Consider the following 15,575-nt stretch of genomic DNA (forward strand, 5'->3'; position numbering starts at 1 on the left):
TGGAACCAAAAAAGAGGCCGCATTGCTAAGACAATCCTCAGCAAAAAGAACAAAGCTGGAGGTATTATGCTACCTGACTTCAATCTATACTACAAGGCTACAGTAAGTAAAACAGCATGGTACTGGTACCAAAACAGATATATAGATCAATGGAACTGAACAGAGGCCTCAGAAATAACACCACACATCTATAATCATCTGATCTTTGACAAATGTGACAAAAACAAGAAATGGGGAAAGGATTCCCTATTTAATAAATGGTACTGGCTAGCAATATGTAGAAAGCTGAAACTGGATCCCTTCCTTACACCTTACACAAAAATTCATTCAAGATGGATTAAAGACTAAAATGTTAGACCTAAAACCATAAAAATCCTAGAAGAAAACCTAGGCAATACCATTCAGGCCATAGGCATAGACAAGGACTTCATGACTAAAACACCAAAAGCAATGGCAACAAAAGCCAAGGTAGACAAATGGGATCTAATTAAACTAAAGAGCTTCTGCACAGCAAAAGAAACTACCATCAGAGTGAACAGGCAACCTACAGAATAGGAGAAAATGTTTGCAATCTACCCATCTGACAAAGGGCTAATATTCAGAATCTACAAAGAACTTAAACAAATTTACAAGAAATAAACAAACCCAACAAAAAGTTGGCAAAGGATATGAATGACACTCCTCAAAATAAGACATTTAAGCAGCCAACAGACATATGAAAAAATGCTCCACATTACCCAAAGTTTATGGATCAAGCCAGTTGTTAGATGGCAGCTCTTATTTTACAGTGTTTTATTTTTCAAATGTTCTCTCTTTTTATGTGGATGCCCACTTCCCTCAAATGAATTGGACATCTCTTAAGCTCATATGCTATGGTATAGAATTATTTACAAATACCAAAGAACTCTGTATATAAAACAGCCACTCAATAAATATTTGACGAAGGAGTAAATGCTTGTAGGGAAGAAGAAATTTGGAGGCAAGTGAGGTGTGCCAAGGATGAGAGACTTTCCTCATTACTAGCTGATTAATTCAATCTCATTAAATAGTACCAAGACTTTACTGACCCCCATAGTGAATAGAATTACTTTAACAAAATTCCAAAGATGAAAACAACTCTATTTCAGTCATTTTAATTCCATCTCTTAAAGTTCTTAAAAAGCCAAAAATAACTGACCTATGTTTTACTTTTGTTTCTTTTTTAACTTAATAGTGGCAAAGGCAAACTGAGAAAATGTATGCAGATATTGAAAGAAGGAGAAAAACAAAGAAATAGTTTATATAAAGAAAAACTATATATTTTTTACTAACATTTTATGATAAACTACAAATAGCTGTTTACCAAGGTGTTCTAATTCATATACACAAGTGTATACATATATAGATATAAAATACACAAGTACATACACCCATGTATATATTTAAACTACTGATTAAATTACGAAATTATTTAAAACATTTAAGTTTTGGAGAACAAAATATTTTTTAAAATAAAGTAACCAAAGTTATTTTCTATAGTACTTCGAAAGAAGGTAAAAGAATGTAAATATAGTACATCCATTTTTTTCTTTCGTTCTTTTTTTTTTTTTTCTTTGAGATGGAGTTTCACTCTTGTTGACCAGGCTGGGGTGCATAGAGTGCAATGGCGGAATCTCAGCTCACTACAACCTCTGCTTCCTGGGTTCAAGCAATTCTCCTCCCTCAGCCTCCCTAGTAGCTGGGATTACAGGCATGTGAGACCACACCTGGCTAATTTTGTATTTTTAGTAGAGACATGGTTTCATCATATTGGCCAGGCTGGTTTGGAAATCCTGACCTCAGTTGATACGCCTGCCTTGGCTTCCCAAAATGCTGGGATTACAGGTGTGAGCCACCATGCCTGGCCAGTATATCCATTCTTAGTAGGAATTTATAACTGGTCATTCATAAAAATATGAGGTTGAAGGGGAAACCGAAATAGCTCTTGGTTTTCATTCAGAAGCAGAATGTTGGATGGAATTGAACATGGCAGTGGCTGGGAGTTGTGTTTTGGTTATCACAATAGACCTCACCTACTGAAGGAACAGAAATACACTCTCATTACCACTTGTAGTTGTTACTATGTGATGCTGTCCATCAGGTAGTAAGAACAGTTGTTCCCCAAGTATAAACTAACTACTGGGGGGCAGGCTTGTTTGTAAATGATGATACTGACATGAAGAAATTATCTCTGTTACAGAAGCTTATGCTTGTGGAGTGTTAGGCATGTAAATAGAAAATTATAATGAAATATGACAAGGATGACCCCAGGCCCACAAATGACATCTCTAATCTTGCATGGAGCTCTTTTCCACTGAATCCCGACTGAGCTTCCCACTGTTTCTCAACACGGAGATCCTAGGTGCTTATTTGGGTCATTTGGAGTTGGCTAGTGCACTGAGGTTATATGTAATTTACAAGAGCTTCTTCCTTGTAATATGAAGAGAGTTGGGAAAGCATAGATCCTATCTCTGATCTTATCAAGGCAACCTACTTCAAACCAAGTGATTTTGATCTTGCTGAACGAACAAACAACAACAGGGTTCCTAAAAAACATAGCAGCAGTATGAATTGCAAGCACCTTAAGCCCACTCATTAATGGAGTAAATCCTTTTAGGAAAGCTAGTCCCCTACTAAGTAAGTTAAAGTACAGATGGCTCAATGAGAAGTTGCTTGGTATATTTAGAGGGGCATATGTTATGTTACATTACCCACATCCTCAGATTTTTTTTTTTTTAATTTTTCCTCTCAGGAACTGTATCTAGCAATTGGCAATACTCTATACCTCATTTAGCATGTCTGTAAGTCTGGCATGCTTCTGAATTTTCCTCACAATTTTAACAGTAAAATATCTGGAAATAATTTTCACAGCTACATTAAAGAAAGGTAGATGCTCTACGGAGTCACGGCTGAAAGCACCTGCAGTCTCCATGCCACTGTCTGCTGTGTGGTAACTCACGCATGGCCCAAGTCACGTGTCAGGCTCAGAAATGTCCTTAAAGAGCCAAGGCTCCTGCCCATATATAGGTTGTCTCACTCATTCATATTTTTCTTGTCACAGGAAATTGAGTTTTTGAGTCAAAACAGTTTTTGAAGTACTCTACTTTCTCCTAGGCTGAGTGTCAGGGAAAGAGAAGAGTTTAGGAGATTCTAAAAGTACGAGGCAGAATTTATAGAGCAATGACTAGGATGTCAGGAAGCTGAAGAAAATAGTGCCTGGCTTTTAGTGGGCTCTCCATAATTCTTATTGTATGTGGGAATGAAAACCCTTGCAACCTGAGCTCAAATAAAAGGCTTGTCTTCCCTAAAAGCTGGAATTCAAATCTCCTCTTTGGTCAAGAGGATATAAGGTTGTCATAGAGAACCTATATTTTGGTGTTAATCTTAATAATAGAGAATTCTGTAAATAGATGATATAACTAAAATTTGTCTTATTTTTTAGTTTTTTAATAGAGTAATGTTGAGACTTTTTTGTATTTCTGGTTTTTTAAAAAAGGAAAAATTATCAAATTTAGTTGTTCTTCAATATGCTTTATAGATTAGTATCTTTGACATTACCTGGAAAGATTTTTAACGTTCCTAATCTTGGATCCCATCCCCTACACATTCAGATTACACATTAGGAGGTTGAATTAAAGTAGGTACATCAAATTGACCTGGTGAGCATTTAAAGAATACAGATGACTCGGCCTCAGGTAAAAACTAATGAATCTGAATGTGTCTTGGAGAGATAATTTGCCACCATATTTTTGGTTTTTATGTCAGGGGACTCACTATTCTCCAAAGTAATGCACTTTCTTACTAGTTACGGTTGCAGTCACTGTAAGCATTTCTTTTACTAGTTACAGTCACTGTATATGCAAGCTGGAAGAGAACAATTATATCTGTGTGTTAAACTCTTCCCAATATAATACATAATATTAACCATGTTTGAAATATCACCTTCAGCAAGATTAAGGAGAATATAGACTCAACCATTTGACAGGTGTCTCTGTTCATTAATTGAACACTCACATGTACCACATGTGAGACTTGAATCTTTACATTTCTTCTCTGATTGGAGCTGTGGAAATAAATGAAAACCACCCAAATGAGAACAAACAAAGGATATTTATTTAGTTTGCTATGTAGATCACCAACATTTGGCAGAGACTTAAAAGTAGGCAGAGTCATGGGAAAGATTTACAGTGAAAAAATAAAAAGGGGAATCGTTCAGGCATTTTTTTAAGCAAGTTTTTGGAATGGGGAGGCTTATGCTAACTACAAGTGGAGGGTCTATGTGACTAGTTTAGGGGAATATTTGACTTTCTATCATTAGTCCTGAGTTGGAAATAAGGACGACTGAAAAAAAAAAAAAAAAAAAAAGGAAAAAAGAGAAAGTTTGGTGATCATGAACTAAGTCCTGTTCATGCTGGGTCGATTGCTACAGAAGTAGTGGCTTGGCTCCCAGGGATCGTTGCTACAGAGATTGTAAGTTAGTTTACTGGAATATATGGTCTGGCCACTTTTGGTTTGTATATGTGTCTCTCAATCTTTACCACTAACTGTTTGGTATGTTTTATTACATCTATTTTAGATGACAAAGAAATCGAAGCACAGAGAAATTGAATAACTTTCCCAAGATCATAAATGTAAGTCAATGTAGTAGCTGGGATTTAAAATAAAGTCCCACTGATTGGAAGTTCTTACTCTTTCTCAACCACTACTTTACCTGCTTCACAATTAGAAATGATGTTTAAAAAATAACAATCACTCTATCTGTATTATCCATTCAAGGTTTTGCACTCTTCTTTTCCCATTTAAGAGCCCTGGATTTATTCCAACATGGATTATGGCTCATGCAAGATCAAAAGGTCTCAACTAAAAGACAATGTTAATTTGGCCAGATGCAGTGGCTCATGCCTATAATCAGCACACTCTGGGAGGCTGAGGTGGGCAAATCACCTGAGGTCAGGAGTTCAAGACCAACCTGCCCAACATGGCAAAACCCCGTCTCTGCTAAAAAATACAAAATTAGCTGAGCATGGTGGCATGTGCCTGTAATCCCAGCTACTCAAGAGGCTGAGGCTGGAGAATCACTTGAACCCGAAAGGCAGAAGTTGCAGTGAGCTGAGATTACGCCACTGCACTCCAGCCTGGGCCACAGAGGGAGACTTTGTCTAAAAAAAAATACACACACACACACACACACACACACACACACACACAAATTCAAGACAGGAAATTATAAATATCAAAATAAAAATATTTTTACTTTGTGTTGTTTCTAAAATCAGTATTTTCATAAATAAATGTTTATTTTAAAAATTTCTTCATTATATGTTATTGGGATGGGGTGCTTAATTATAGATAATTTTGCCATGTTTTGGATAGACAGGCAATTTTCGCAATATTATCAGGCACCCAAGAGAAAAGTAGCCTAGTGGTAAAATCATAAAATGTTTAGTGAGAAAAGAACCTTCTCTATACTGCTGCATATTTTCAGCATGACCTTAGAAAACTCTCCCTTTTTGCTTTTTTTATTTTCAAAATTGTATTTTTCACATGTTCCTATTTCCTCACAGGATTTAATAGGTAGTTCTTGAAAGTGATCCCACAGGATTTTTTAGAACTACCTGAACTCCTTCTATATTTTTAAATGTGAATTCTGTGGGCAAGGTAGAAATGAAGAGAAAAGAAAGAAATCCTGATTTGACATACGTGTTCTTATTGAAGTTGATAATTCAAAAATAAAGAATAGTCTGGTGATGATTGAAAATTTTCAGTCATTTAAAAATATTTATCATTTTAATAATATGAACAAAGAAATTGCAAGGAGATAATGTATTTGGTAAATGAATATTGTTTTAAATAATGTATATTTAACTTATTTCCTTTTACTTGGATTGGTATCTTCTTGTTAGGCTTAGGAGATAAAATGGATCTTGATACCTAAGAACTTTGATATAGAAAGGGATTTCAAGGACAATTTTTTTTTGGAATGTTGCATATATTTCTATGCTCTAGTGAAGAAATGTAAGATTTAAGATAAATGATACTTTAAAAATGACATTTCCTTATTAAGTTTTTATCAGTTTAGAGTAATTTTAATTCGAAGTATATACTTTAATATGAGAGAAATATTCATTTCTCTCATCTGATCATTATTATATTCATTTTATTAACCATCATGGAGCTTATTTTGCTTTGGAGAACAATTTTCATCAGCTATGTAAGTAGCAAAGGTACTTTTTGCATTGAAGTATATAAAGGTGGCTAAGTGTCTAGTCTTTCTAGTTTTAATCTCTCTCTCTTAAAAAGAAAGTGAAGGGACAAAGTTCTTCAATATTAAGTTGAACTAAAAGAAATTACATGAAAGAGAATCATAACCTACTTAATCAGATTTTCATAGGATGTAAAATACATTATATGACAAAAGTTTTTGAGCTTAAAAATGATTCATAGTAACTTTTATACAGATGCTCCTTGACTTACAATGGGGTTGCAGTCCAATAAACCCATCAGAAAATGAAAAATTTTAAGTCGAAAATGAATTTAATACACCCAACCTAGTGATCACCATAGCTTAGCCTAGCCTACCTCAAATGTGTTCAGAACACTTACAGTAGCCTACAGTGGGGCATAAACCTCTGACACAAAGCCTGTTTTATAATAAAGTCTTGGATATCTCATGTAATTTATTGAATACTGTACTGAATGTGTATTATGTTTGCATCATTGTACAGTTAAAAATTGTAAATCAATTTATTACATGTTGAGGGTCATCTGCAATTTAATAGATTAAAAATGTCAATTCTTTATAATGATAATAATTATTAGAGTAAACAATAATAACAATAATAGATGATGTCACATTTATTTCTTTTAAAATATTACTTAAAAGCTGGGGTTAGCAATAAGAACTATCCCAGGTCTATTTGTATTTAAGAGTAAACCTAAAAAAATATGATTTCTTAGGAAGAATAGCATGTGTATTTCAGTAAATTTGTTTTAATATGTGAGATAAAGGTGGGTTTCTTCATGCATTAATTTTAGCATAAAGATTTAAAAACTATTTGATGAATGTTTTCATTGTTTGCATATGACACCAAGTTTTCAACTGGGCAATTTATTAGATTTTTATTTTCCACTTAGGACCTGTATCCTATTATATGAGCTGGATATGTGTTGAGAGTGAGAAGTGATGAAATTGGAGTTTGGGATGAAAAAGTGGGAAAGGAAAGGGGTGACATAGCACGAGTATATATATATTTAAATATACATCCAAAACGTTAAAATAAATTACAGAAAATAAATTTGCACTGGGGTGGAAAGGAATAATACATAAGAGGAGTTGGTGGGGAAGGTCAAGAGTGCACTTTTATTGTTTTTGGTGTTGTTATGAAGTCATCGTGGGTTGAGTTAGGCTTATCCCATTTTGTCTAGTAGGAGAAAGTTTGAGATCCATAAAGAACATCATTCTCTATCAAAATACTTTCTAAAGGTAACTTGGCAATATATTCTGTCCTTAAAAAGTTCTTCAAATTTGGTATTTATTATGAAGTTAGCACACAGAGGACACTGAGAAGTATGTAGTGGAAATAAATATTATCAGGGCCCAACCACAGCCCTGTGTTGAGAACTACTATAAGCAAATTATTGGCCATGCTATAAAGCAGGTTTAAAGAAAGAAGAGTGGATATAATTTTGAAAGGAGATGATATTGAAAGAAGAACTGTTTTTTTGAGACATTTTAGGTTTATAATCTGAGTTTAAATTAATACATAATTTAGTTTCAGTTATTCTAGCTGATATTTAATTATCTAAGAAAAAAAACTGCTCAAAATTTGACAAGGTTGAACAAATTATTTTATCTTATCTTCCGTCACAGTCACCTTTCTCTGGACAATTTTCTAGTATCACAAATTTAAAGATGAATGTCAGAAAGTGTGATAGTACTTGTACTATTTGTACAATAGAAAGAATATTCTGGAAATTAAAAATCTACAATTTTTTTTCTCTCAGAACTTCTGTTTGTGAAAATAAAAACAAAAATCTGTGAATATGATTTAATATATAAATTTTGATCATTTCTAGTGTTGGGTATTTAAATTTAACTTTAGCTCACTCTTAACAGGTTAAATTGAAAACAACCTTGTCAAAGCATGATAATACTTTTTTTCTTTTGAAAAGATATACTTTGCATTTAAATAATAAATGCATAAGAAAAGCAAGAAAAGCAAAACTTTGTCTTTTGGGGATATTATTTCTGATAGCTTTGACAATTCTTACATTTTATGGAATTTACTGAAATACAGATGTCATTCTTCAAAGGATGAGTTGAGTTTATGGCAGGAAGAGAGAAAAACATTTTAATAAATTTATCTTTAAAGCAACTCATGTAGTAATTGATAACATACAATAAATTATGTAAGTAATTTTTCAGAAACAACTATTAAAAACACTGAATTTTTATACTTTGGTCCAGTCCAAGTATTGGACATGTTGGAAATAGTGTAGGCTTGTTTTGCAAAATGTTACCATTGGGAGAAATCAAGCAAAAGATGCATGGGATTTCTCTGTGTTATTTCTTAAAAGTGTATGTGAACCTACACGATTCTCAAAGGGAGTTTAATTTTAATTTTTTAATTTTTTGTAGGGCAGGATCTCACTATGTTGCCCAGTCTGGTCTCCAACTACTGGGTTCAAGCAATTCTCCTGCCTTGACCTCTCAAAGTGCTGGATTACAGGCCTGAGTTACAGTGTCCAGAAATTCTTTACATTTTTAATGTGTACTCTGCCAAAAATGTGAAGACAATCATTATGATAATTCTATAATATAAACATGAGGAAGGAATTAGTATTTTCTTAGTATCTACTATTGGCCAGGCAGTGCAGTAGGAAAAGTCTATATAGTAATTAATCTCACATAATTCTCAGTTAAATCCCAAGGAATACATATTATGATCTCCATTTTGCATTCTAGGAAATTATGGTATAAAAGAGTGAAGGAATCTGTGCAAGGTAACATAGCATACAGATTTCAGAGTTTCAATCTAGCTCTGTCCCAAAGTTCATGTCTACCGTATTTTTGTGCAGACATAGCTCTGCATACCCGCAGATGAATTAGGTTGTTCTAGGACATGTGAGGAACCTACAGAAGGAGCCAAGCTGTAAGGAAGCAGGAAGTTACTTCCCACCTATCTAAAAGCTGTAGTAGAGAAAACACCTGAGAAAGAAGAAAGACAATGGTCCCAGTAAGAGAAAGGAAATAAGGACCCCAACTTTCCCAGTAGGCATATTTGTAAAATCTGCGTATATTATTTATGCTATTAAGAGTTATAGGGAAAATAAAGGAAAGTGAAAAAAAAAAAAAAACCCAAAGTCAATTACAGTCAAGAAGGGGAGGGAATAATAAATATGATTTTGACCCTATATGTCATTGGAACACTAATTATAAGGAGGGTCTGTCCCCAAAGACAAAGAAATAAAAATGGAGAGTCATCTTCAAGAATAGCAAGGAAGATAACTAATATGCAAGCTGGTAATTTGCTAACCTATGGAAGGAGTCTTTCCAGTTTCATCTAGAAATCATTAAATCAGTGTTACTAAATATTGTTTTCTGTTAATAAAATCTTAAATCTATGTTATGTGCCTCAAAAATGTCATAAAGAAATTTATCTCCTTTAACAAGTTCACCAGGAGAGGTAAGTTTAATTTACTGAGACTGATTCCCTGAAATCTGGCCCCCTAGAAACAGAAGTTACATTCTGCTGAGCTCCGCGGGAATACATAGTGCTTAGCAGTTGCAATCTTGATCCACTTATACGGCTTGAGGCTCAGCCTCCCTGCTCTCATTCCAAAGGAAAAACCAGTGCTAAGATCAACTATGAATGTGAGCTTATAATATAAACTGAAGTCAGTGTGAGACTGGCAGGTAGAGAAAGAACAAAAGCCCCTTACTCAAGCTGCAGCTTACCTAACTTCTAGCCAGTCAGCAACAAAAGACCCAAGAAGCTATGAACCACAAGTTCCTGTCAAAGGGGGACTGCAGACTTCCCTGGGACGCTGCATGTGCAATTAGAAGTAAACTTCACCTTATACTGGACTCTTCCTCATTTAAATGGCGAAAATCACACGCAGGGTGGAGATTTAAAGTGCTAATGCTACCTGCAATGTATGAAAAAGCATGAGAAGCCATTGTGCAAGCACTAGAGAAATCCCTCTTATACATGCCCTGATGAAACCCTCCCATACAGAAAAGCCCACATACTACTCTCAGGGAGCAGCCAGTCCTTCTTCCGTGGTGCTGGCTCCCATGTGCACAAGCTCCATAAACTTGCACTTTCTCTTTGCTGTGTCTGGTCATCTCTCTTGACTTCTATTCTGGGAGATTACAAGAAGCCAGGGCAAGCCACCGGTAACAAATGTTCTGCCAGTAAATATGGCTATTTAATCTGGCTCTGCTTCCACTAGGGAAGAGTGTGGACCTTGCCTAATCATATAGTTTAAAAGCCACAGAGCTCAAGGACTTAGGGTCACATTCTGGCTCATGACATCTCGTCCTGCAGGATATCTGTGAACTACCCTAAAATAAAAGGGTGATGCAGACCTTCAATACACACACACACTACTGATGCTGTCAATATGAGTTTTCACCAATGAACATAGCTCCATTGGCTACATGTGTCTATTCTTTGGCCGTGTACCCTTGCTTGTATTCTACAAGGGTAACACATATCAAACAAAGATATTAATACTCATACAACTCTTAATCTCAATTGGCAAGCAGTATTTAAGATGACGGTAATATTTTTGTTACCCAAATAACCGGAAACATCACGAGTTAAGTGTCAAAGCTTCATAATCTTGAGTTGAATGTTTATTTTAAGATCCCTGGGACTCTTAGGACAAGAAAGCTTTACCACCTTTTGCTTCTACTGTTCAATCAGAAACTTTCCTAATATTACCCACTCCACCCCTTCTCTGTCCTCTCTCTGTCTCCCTCTTTGATGTATGCATTTCATTTGCATACATTGTAGTTATTATGTAATCTGGAATGCTTTATATATTTAAGGCTTCTGTTTCCTAGAGTGAATTGTTGCTAATCATGTTGTTTTGGTAAGCATATTTCTATGGCAAATTGTGAAACAATGCACAGTATTCAGAGGAGCAATCTGTGTTTTCATAGGGAGAATGTCTCTTTTTGTTAAGAGGTAATTCTCTTTTGGGAAAATAATTTCTATACTGTTTTGCACATTCTATGTCCTTTTTGGACAGTGCATATACACAAGATGTTTAAGTCTTTCCATTGATGTGCAGTCGAGGAAGACTGACAAATCAAGAATGTGTCATGAGACCTACGTTCTAGAGTGGTAAGAGAATTTAACATCAACCCTTTTTTACCCTCTGACTCAATAATTGTATAATAATCCACAGGTGTATTGTTGCTCCACCCCACTGTTGTTTCAGGGTTAGCCACTAAAATTGGCAGGCCATATTCCTCAGTGTTGTTTTCTCAAGATGCTGTTTACGGCTATTCTAAGGCAACAAATAATTAGAAACATGAGTCCAGATAAGCTAATGACAATATATGTTTATGAAGAGGCAATAAGCATTTGCTTTTTCAACACATATTTATCATTATTTTTGTGAGTTTTTGTCTAGGGGGTAATCACAGGCTCTGATTCTCTTCTCCCTGTCCTTACACTGACACATCTAATTCCATCGTTCCCTACTGACTGTGAGGATTTTAAAGATATATTACCATGTTTTGAGCTAGATGTATCTCCGTGGATTATGAGCAAGGACATTCTGCTGCTTTGTTCTGTTTGTGTTTATCTTGATATTTACAGATTTCTTCATTCCAAAATAACAGTAGCTATAAATGTAATGAGTCTTCTTGTTCTTTCTTCCATGGAAACATTAGATGTCAGATAGGCTTGAACATTTATTCACCACCTATTTGTACAAACTCTTCTAATTTCATTTTTCATATCAGAGCCTTTGGGGATTTTGATGATTTTCTTATGGCACTAAAGCTTTTCTAGAAAGAGTCACAGCTTCTGATGAAAAAAAAATCAGTACTAGAGATTAACATAAAATCCTGTTTTGTAAATCAATAAATCCCCACTTACACTAAACAAATAAATGTGTTTGCTTTCATATTCAAGTAAGTATGGATAGAATACAGGTTACATTAGCAATGCTATAATAAGTAACTTGAAACACAATAAAGCATAAACAAGGCATTAATAAATGAAGCATAAATATTGATGGGTTTTTTTAAATGAAATAATGTGTTAGGAATATAATATCTCTCCATAAAAGAAAGGACTATATAGAATGTCATTAGTAATGTTACTTTCTTTTGGCATATTTTAGTTTAGGAAATTGTCTTCTAATTAATCTAGATGATATAAAAGAGGTGAAGATCTCTGATATGCTACTTTGGATTTGTTCTATATCAAGAGAAAAATCTCATTAATACCTATTTACTGTGAAATAATATAATGATTTTCACTGTAAAACAAATGTTTTACCTCGATTTGAGCTTCAAAAAGTAAATAAATTGAGAACAGTTTGGATAACATTTAACTCTAATCTCCCCAATCCCCCACCATCAAGTCTCTTTAAGTAAACTCCAATTACTCCATTTTTTACTCTCTGTAATAGAAAAATATAAAAGACCATGTAACTGCAGCCATTCTCTGTATCCATGGGTTTCACAACAAAGGCTCAAAATTATTTAAAATACATTAATAGAGTAAAAAATAAAAATACAATGCAAATACAAATAAAAAAGCAATTTAATGTAACAACTATTTACATAGCATTTATATTGTATTATGTAATATTATTAGAAGTCATCTAAAGACGATTTGAAGTATATAAGAGGATGTATGTTACATGCAAATATTATACAATTTCATGTAAAGGACTTGAGCATCTGTGGATTTTGGTACCTGAGAAAGGAGTGGGAATGGGGGACATTCTAGAACCAATCCCCCCGGATACCAAGGATGATTGTATTTTTAAAAAACATACTTGACTGGGGGAACCCAGGATATAAATGTATTAAACTTTAAGCAATAATTAACAATGAATGCAATCAATATAGAAGAAAGCATCTGTATAACTACAAAATAAAATGAATGGTGCAGACAATAAAAACTATGACCTCAGAGAGGGAGACACACTCATGAGGCTATGGGGCAAACAGCCACCCTAAATATGGAGAGGCAGTTTCATCTGCAAGGATACAACCAAAATCTACTTATATGGAGCAGAAGCTACTGCAACCATAAACTAATAGGAACACTTAAATGATGAACTTCTGGAAGCTGAGTGCGAACTAGCATTAGTATAATATTCTCCTGGGGAGCACAGTCCTTTACCTCCTATATCTGCACCCAGTTCTTATAGTGAAGACATAAAGAAAGATCCTCTATGAGTTCCAGAAGGGGAGGGGAAGAACGACTTTCAGGAAATATGTCCAGAGTCTTCTATAATGCAAAAGCTTAAGTTCTAAGGGAAATGACTTTGCAAAGCCCTTAGCCCATTGGAAAAGTGTCATGTGATCCATATCAAATGATGCAGAAAAACATTTAATAAAATTCAACATATATTTAAGATAAAAACTATCAGCAAACCAAGAGAGGAACTTTCTCAACTGGATAAAGAACATCTATAAAAGCCTATAATTAATATTATACCTCATGGTAAGGCACTGGAGTCTTTCTCCTGAAGATCAGAAACAAGGAAAGGATGGTTTTTCTTACCACTCACACTTATTTAGTACTTAAAGTCCTACCTACTGAAATAAAACTAACAAAATGCAAAATATATACATATTGGAAACAAATAAAACTGTCTTATTTGCAGATAATATGATTATCGAGGTAGAAAATCACCAAAAAACTATAAAAATCCTCTTGGAAATAATAATTGAATATATCAAGGTCACAGGATTCAGGATGAACATACAAAAGTCAATTGCTTTGCTATGTGATAGCATATTAGTCAGGGTTCTCCAGAGAAACAGAATCAATTAGAGACACAGATAGATAAAAGTAAATTTATTATGGGAATTGGCTTAGGCAATTACGGATGCTCAGATGTTCCACTGTATGCTGTGTACAAGTTGGAGAACCATGAAGGACAGAGAACCAGGGTTGGCGGTGGGGGATTCTGGAGTCAATCCCAGAGTCTGAAGGGCTGAGAACCACAAACTCTGATGTACAAGGGCAAGAGAAAATGAACAGCCCAGTCTAAAAGGGGGCATTCTAAAATATACCTGCCCAGTACCCGAAACTATCAAGATCATCAAAAACAAGGAAATTTTGAGAAATTGTCACAGCCAAGATAAGTCTAAGGAGAAATGAGGACAAAATGTAATCAGGAATCTTGGATGAAATATTGAGATTTTAAAAAAAGGGGGGGGCCATTAGGCAAAAACTAAAGAAATATGAATCAAATGGACTATAGTTAATAATTTATTCATATCAGTGCTTTCATCATGACAAATATACCATACTAATGCAATGTGTAAATGATGAAAGAAACTGGGTATGGTATATACAAGAACTTTCTGTATTATCTTTGCAATTTTTCTATAAAGCTAAAACTATTAAAAAACAAAAAATTTAAGAGGTACTTGAATCTACATTTCTGAATAAAAGCAATGACCTTACAGGTACACTAATTTTGTTAGCATTAACATGTCTAAAGATAAAAGACATTTATCCGAGGTTTGATTTAAAGCAGCTATGGCAGCTACTAGCTAATTCCCTATTCAGAACATTCCACCAAATGTTTTTCTATATATTATTGATTTCCAACTTGACTGGATATTGTTTTGTGTCAAGCTAAAAAATAACCAGAGCATAATATTTGCTGAGAGCTTAAAGTTTACAATAATTGGCTATTTTCAGCTAATAAATTTGCTTTTATTACTTTTGGCAAAATTCATAGTTCATTGAGTGAATGTGGAAGAAATGTCTTATTTTTCTTCCTGAAAGGTTATAAATATTCTGGAACACTTTTTTAAGAAAGCTGAGTCAAAATGGCAAGTCAATATCAAAGTGAACTCCAAAAGAAATCTATATTGAAATCTGTTCACAGCATAGATGTTTTGAAAGTCTTTATTTTGTATCTGCTTACAACTGATCGTCTCTGAAGAAATACTAAAAAATTGCTAATTGTAAGGTAATTTAATGCTGAAAGATAAAAATCCATGTCTTCAAATCCATGTATTTTAAAATACTGCCTTTAGTCTCAGTTCTTCCCTAAAGCCTCTATTACACATTCTTGTAACCACATTTTCTCTAAATTGTTAATAAGCAACTTTTTGAAATACGTAATTTAAAAAAATTATAATTTATATTGAAACTTAGGTCTTACACAGATGCTATGAAATGACTACTAAAGAATATTTTGTTTCCAAAGAATCTTTGGCTAAATTAGACTCAGAATGTATAGGTGAATTAAATACTTTGCATTTTCTGCATTCTGTATCCTAAAGCTGTTCTCTTTTCCTTGAGGAAAACACCACAGTAGATAAGACATGCAAATGTAAT

The sequence above is a fragment of the Macaca thibetana genome, chromosome 14 (assembly GCF_024542745.1).
Source record: "Macaca thibetana thibetana isolate TM-01 chromosome 14, ASM2454274v1, whole genome shotgun sequence".
Classification (NCBI taxonomy): domain Eukaryota; kingdom Metazoa; phylum Chordata; class Mammalia; order Primates; family Cercopithecidae; genus Macaca; species Macaca thibetana.